Source organism: Echinops telfairi, unplaced genomic scaffold, assembly GCF_000313985.2.
Source record: "Echinops telfairi isolate 266 unplaced genomic scaffold, ASM31398v2 ScPeMD7_20;HRSCAF=75, whole genome shotgun sequence".
Classification (NCBI taxonomy): domain Eukaryota; kingdom Metazoa; phylum Chordata; class Mammalia; order Afrosoricida; family Tenrecidae; genus Echinops; species Echinops telfairi.
The window spans coordinates 4553237-4559424 of record NW_022103917.1 but is presented as its reverse complement, the minus strand read 5'-3'; the positions used below and the strand labels follow the sequence as shown (position 1 = coordinate 4559424).

At 45.6% G+C, this 6188-nt stretch overlaps 1 pseudogene; it reads right to left on the bottom strand.

The window, feature by feature from the left end:
* Nucleotides 1–4735: 4735 nt before the first annotated feature.
* On the bottom strand, nt 4736–5860 carry LOC101662282 (annotated as a pseudogene).
* Between the last annotated feature and the right edge of the window lie 328 nt (nt 5861–6188).

The window sequence follows — 6188 nt, the reverse complement described above, 5'->3', positions numbered from 1 at the left end:
CATGAGACCTCTTTTGATATTCTTTATCTGATTCTTTTCCCTTTTATTCCTAGTTTACTGAGAATTTTTATCATTGGTGGATGTTGAATTTTGTCAAATGACTGTCTGCAGCTATTGAAATTACCATGTGTTTCTTTGTTATTAGAATGAATTACATTGTTTATGCTGGCATCACAAAATGAGTTGAACAGTGTTTCCATCTCTTTTTTCTGATAAAGTTTGTGTCAGACTGATATCATTTCTCTCTTACATATTTATTGGCCCGGGAAACCATGTGGACTTGGACATGAGGAATTGTTGTTTAGGAGGGAGCCTGGTGGTGGAGTGGGTTATGCATTGTGCTGCTAACTACAAGGCCAGCTGTTGGAAACCTTCAGCCGCTCCACAGGAGAAACAGGAGGCTTTCTACTCCTGTAAAGTTATATAGTCTCACAAATCCACAGGGGCAATTCTACACTGTCCTAAGGGTCGCTATAAGTCATTGACTAGGTGGCAGGGATGGTTGTTTGTTTGTTTTGTTTGTGCTCAATGGGGAGGTTTTGGAGTACATAATTATTTCATTCATGGATATAGGGAAATTCATATATGTATTTATTCTTTAATCAATTCTGTGAGGTTGTGGGCTTCTAAAAAAGGAATTAGTTGGTTTTATCTAAGTTATTGAAGTTAATGGCATAAATTGTTCATAATATTGTGTTATTAGCCATCTAACATCTGAAGATTTATAATGGTTTTCTGTTTTATTTGTAAGTGATCATTGATGTTTCCTCTTCTTAAAAATCAATCAGTTTTGATAAACATGTGCTATTAAGATCTCTGCAAAGAACTGGGTTTTAGTCTTCTTAAATTTTTCATTAAAAGTATGTTTCTGCTTTTATTATTTTATTTCTTTGTATTTTATTTTATTTGGATTTAATTTGTTATTTTTAAGGTCAAAATTTAGGTAATTAAAAAAATTCCTTTACTACATATATATTTAAAGCTATAAATTTTCCACCAAACACTGCCTTAACAGCAATCCATAAATTTTAATATGGTGCATTTCACTTTCATTCAGTAGAAATCTTTTAAAATTTTCAATGTGATTTCATCTTTGACCCTTGGCACATCAATCTTTTCTCATGACATATCCGAAGTAAGCATGCCAACATCTCATCATTTTTGCTTCTAAGGAGCATTCTGTTTGTACATATGTATTCTGACTGATGTGTTCACTCTTCTGGCAATGTGCAGTATATACAGTATTCTACATCATTGCCATATTTCAAATCTTCTTATGCCTACTTTTTTTTCCTTTTTCCAATTTTTGCATGCTTATGAGGAAATTTAAAGAACGTGGCTTGGTTCAGTCACATGTTAGTCATGGAAGTGACAAATTTGCGCTTAAGGATTCTGTTATATAGATATAACTTATTAAACTATGCCAAAATAATAGATATTTAAATAGTCCTTAGTTTTTCCATATTATAAACATTGTGCTAAGTAGCACCTTGCACATTTATCCCTGTATTCCCTGAGCATATGCTGTGTACCAGATTCCATTCCAGTTGTTGAGGATGGAGAAATGGAGGAAGCACACAAGCACGAAAACCTGCACAGTGTCTTCATTTAAATAAAAGGGAGGAACCCAGCAAATATTAATTAAGATCAATAGGGTATCAGAGGGTAATAAATGCTTGGGGTGGGGGAATAGAACGAGTGATGCCATGAGAAGTGACTCACAATCTTCAATAAGGATCAGGGCTCACATCAGGTATGAGCAAAGCTTCCAAGGAGCTAGCTGTAGAACTTTGCCTAGAACTAGAGGGCGGGCATTCCAGTCTGAGAAAAAAGAAAATGCTGAGACCTGAAGTCTGATCGGGTCTTGCATATTCAAGAAACAGGAAGGAAGGCGAGTGTGCTTGACGAAGAGCAAAAGAGTAGAACCCAGAGACAGGAAGAAGTGAGGACACTTCAGAAGCCATCTGTAACCTTAGGGCTTGCTGTGAGGGAAGGGAAACCATGGGAGCATTCTGTTTGTGCAGGGCAGTATGGACTTATTCTACCTTCTGGCGACCGTGTTGAAAGATGATAGGGAATCAGAGGTGCAGCCAGGGAGACTAACTAGGAGGCTCTGCTGTTCTCCAGATGAGAGATGGTGGTGGTTTGAACCATGGTGGCAGCAGTGGAAATTGTGACTCGGGAAATGGGGTGTGGGAGAGAACTAGGACAACATAATAACTTTCAAGGTTTCTGATCTATGGAACTAGACAGATGGCATTCCTATTAACGGAGAGGGTGAAAAACTGGGAAGGCCAGGTTTGGGGGTACAAGTAAGGAATTTTATTTTGATATGCTAAATTTGAGATGGTTTGCATATGCAACCAAGACCTATTGTGAATGCAAATCTGAAGTTTAGGCAAGAGATATATACTTGGGAGAGACCAGCATTTAGATGTTCCTCAAAGTCAAGAAACTCAATGAGGTCATCAGGCAGTGAAATGTAGGTAAAGAAGAGACAATGATAAAGCTCTGAATCCAGGAGAATTCCTGCTTTCTGGGTTATGGAACACCAGGTAGTAACAAGTGAAACTGATCCTTCCCATTTCTATAAGAGAAACTTTTCTGGGAATGTGATTGGATTGTTTTGAATATGTTAATGAATCTGGGAAGAATTGACATCTTAGCAAAATTGAGTATTGTAACTCATGAAGGAAGCATATTTCTCAATTTATTTAGTTAATGTCTACCCAAATGCTTTCTGGTTTTCAGTTACAGATAGATCTTTTGTCATTTTTGCCAACCTCATTCCGCAGGATCTCATATTTTCTGATGCTTTTTAAAAATTGCAGTGCTTTTACTTTCAATTTTCCATTTGTATTGCTAATGCATGATTTTAAAGTGGTTTTTGTATGTTGACCTTGTATCATACAGCCCTGCTAAATTCAATGATTCATTCTGGACACTTTATTTTTATGAAAAAATTGAAGATAGATTATAATATAGTCTATGAATAAAGATCGTTTTAATTCCTCTTTCCAATACAAATGCCATTTGCTTTTGCTTGTGTGTTTGTTTCCACTGATCACACTGGACAGAGGGACCTCTGGGTGCCCTCCTTTCATGGGTGGTAGTTCTGTTCCTGCAGACAGTAAGGAGAACTTCTGGAAGGTACATGTTTGCTCCTTCTGCGCCACCCTGGTAAAATCCGCCCCGGAGTTCTTCATCTACATCATCCCCATCCGATTAAAAATGGGACTAGGCTACTGAATGCATCTGGTCCATTCACTGGAATCTTGGGAGCCTTGTCAGTCTGGATCACTGAACAGAGTTGGACATTGGGGAAAGGGCAGTAGGATGGAAGAGTGGATTGTCTTCCAGGAACACGAAGGAAATATGTCAGAGGGGACGGTGAGGATTCTTATTTCCACAGACACGTAAACATGGCCATATCCATTCGGAAGGTTTTTAGGTATACATATCTCAATATTTTTTCCTAGGAATAAATATATCATAGTATTTAGAATACATCCCAAACAGTTGAAAATAGCGGAGGCTGAAAAAAAACAGAATGGACTATTGAATGCGGGTGGCAGTGGGACCCAGACATGGGAAACAGCTATCCCTGCCGAGAGCAGTTGTAGAACTGAAACAGGAAGATGAGGAAGGGCCACAGATCAATTCGGGAAGGCTCTCGAAGGGGTAATAGGAAAGGATCCCTTTCTCCAACTAGAACATCTTGGGCTTCTAGCATCCTTCATCCCTCTACAGAGATGTCCAATGGCAGGTTTCTAATGTCAAAACCTTTGTAGTTACTATTGGCTGAGGGGAAATGTCCTGTTGAAAATGAAAGCCGCTATTGGCTGAGGGAAAACGTCATGTTGACCAATCATAGCTGGAGGGCGTGGCTCTCCATTGTTCAAGGGCGGGGCTTATGCATAAAGCTCCAGAGCCCTGGGTAGACCCCTCAGAGGCTTAGCGATGGCTGAAGAGACCTGCTCAGCGATGGACGAGCCAAACACAAGCTCGAGCCATCTGAAAGCGCAAGCGCACAAGAGGAGACTGAGCAGAAGAACGCATGTCAGCCCGAGTCCACAAAGAGTGAGGAGGTAGGATGGCTAGATCCCCGACTCTCCACTCTTCCCGCCGCCCCTTCCCTGCCAGGACTCCCTCTCTTCATTTCTGACACCCATCTCTCTCTCTCCGCACGCCCCTTCTCAAGAAATCCCCCTTTCTCATCCACCCGAACACTGCTTTTCTCTAAACTAAAGTCCTTCGGGGCCACAGTGTTTCCCAAACGGGATGAGCTTAGTGAGGGAGGTGAGAAGACTCCTTCGAGAGACTTCCAGAAGAAACACCACTGAAACGGATGGGCCCATGCATGGACGAAGGCGGCACGTCCTTGTGTTCTGGTGCAGGAGAAAGAAAAGAAATCAAAGCCAGGTAGCTGAAGACAGCGAGCAGGAAGAGGACCCTTCCGCATCCGACAACGAGCAGGGAGGCGAGTAATTGCAGGAGAAATCCAGCGAGATCAGCTTTGGCCGCTGAGAAATGGTCACTTTTGTGGGGACAACATATGACACCAGAAGGCACACCCATTGCGGCGGTGGTGAAAATAAAGCCACAGTGTGCATATGCGTGTGTGTATTTTCTGATGGTGTGGAGGGAGGGAAGGAAGGGTGAGGGTGTGAGGAGAGAGGGAGATGGGGTCCTGCAGGGCTCACCCGCCCCTCAGTGCGGAGGAAAAGCACTTGCCTCAGTCTCCTTCAGTCCACAGCCCATCCGAGGAGTTGGGAGACCCCTGTCCCCATTCAAGGTCCCACAGCTGCTGCTGCTTGAACTTCTGGAAGAAGCTTTTACCAAACTCATGTAAGTGCTGAGGATAATGGCAGAGGATGGACGGCCATGATGATTCCACTCCAGAAGCCTGCAAAAAGCCCCTTGCTGCTGGACTCAGCCGGGATCCTCCTCCTCCGCAGCGGCAGTCAGGTGGAGTCGACCTGGCTGGCCTCTCTCTCAGAGCCTCCATTGTGCCCAGCGTGATGGGACTGACGCTGTCTTCACCACGTGGAAGGGCAGGGCTGCCACCTTCCCAGAGAGACTGCCAGCCAAAGAGCTGATGCCCGCGGTTGGATGTCTGGTCCTTTGGCCTGGGCCTACTCAACCAGCTCTTATCAGCTCATAGTTGAACCAATACAGGTTCTGAGAAGGGCACATCCAGCAGGGCACGTCCACTGGGCCCCGGCGCAGCCCCAAAGAGCTCCGACCTTCGCGAGTCACTGTGGCCTGCACTGAGGCGTCTAACTCTGTACAGGACCCCTGCTGCACCTGTAGCTTCATCCTCACCAGCTCCAGGGTCATGAACACAGTCACGGTGCCCAAGGGAACCAGAGTGCCAGCCCCCATGCAGACATGAAGGTCAGAGCTCAAGGCTTGGCAGCACAGGCAGGTCTTGAGTTGGTCATAGGTGGTGAAGTCGATGGCAGTGGCTGGCACCACCATCACCCAGGTGGCTGGGAGGCCGCTCCACAGGGTGCTGGTGCCCTGGTGCCACACAAGCTTCACGAGGCATCCATGGTGCCCGAGGAAAATCGGGTGGGATCCTGCAACCATGGGGCACAGCGCGCACCATGTGGGCACCGGGACGGGAGCTCCAGGACTCCATTGCCGTGCAGGAGACACTTGGGCGATTCGCTGTAGGAGACGCTCCAGAGCCTAGAGAGGGAGGCTTCAGTTTGGGGGCCACCGAGGGGCGCCGGGATTGCATACGCACCTTCGCCACGTCCAGGCGAGTCCTGAAGAGAGAGGGGACCACTGCTCCAGCGCCCTGGGCCACCATTTGTTGGAGAGGGCTAATGCCACCCGGGCCATGGTCAGCCATCCTGTCGTCTCCATCCTGGCTCTAGGCTGCTACTCGTGCTGTTCGGCCCCGGGGACCCGGCCCCTAGGGGCTCCAAGGTTGGCCGGTGCAGGGTTTGCGAGCATCAGTGTTCTATTGTTTATTTGATCCTCTGTCCCAAAGCAAATTCACTGCCATTGATTTGAGGCCGACTCATAGCAGCTAACACAGGATAGGGTAGAACCGCCCTAGTGACGGTATGTCTTTGCCGGAGTAGAAAGCCTGGTCGTTCTTCCCGGTAGAGATTGATCTCCACAGAGCACGATTCTCAAGGCAGACCATCTTTACAAGTTAAGCCAAGCTTCCGTTT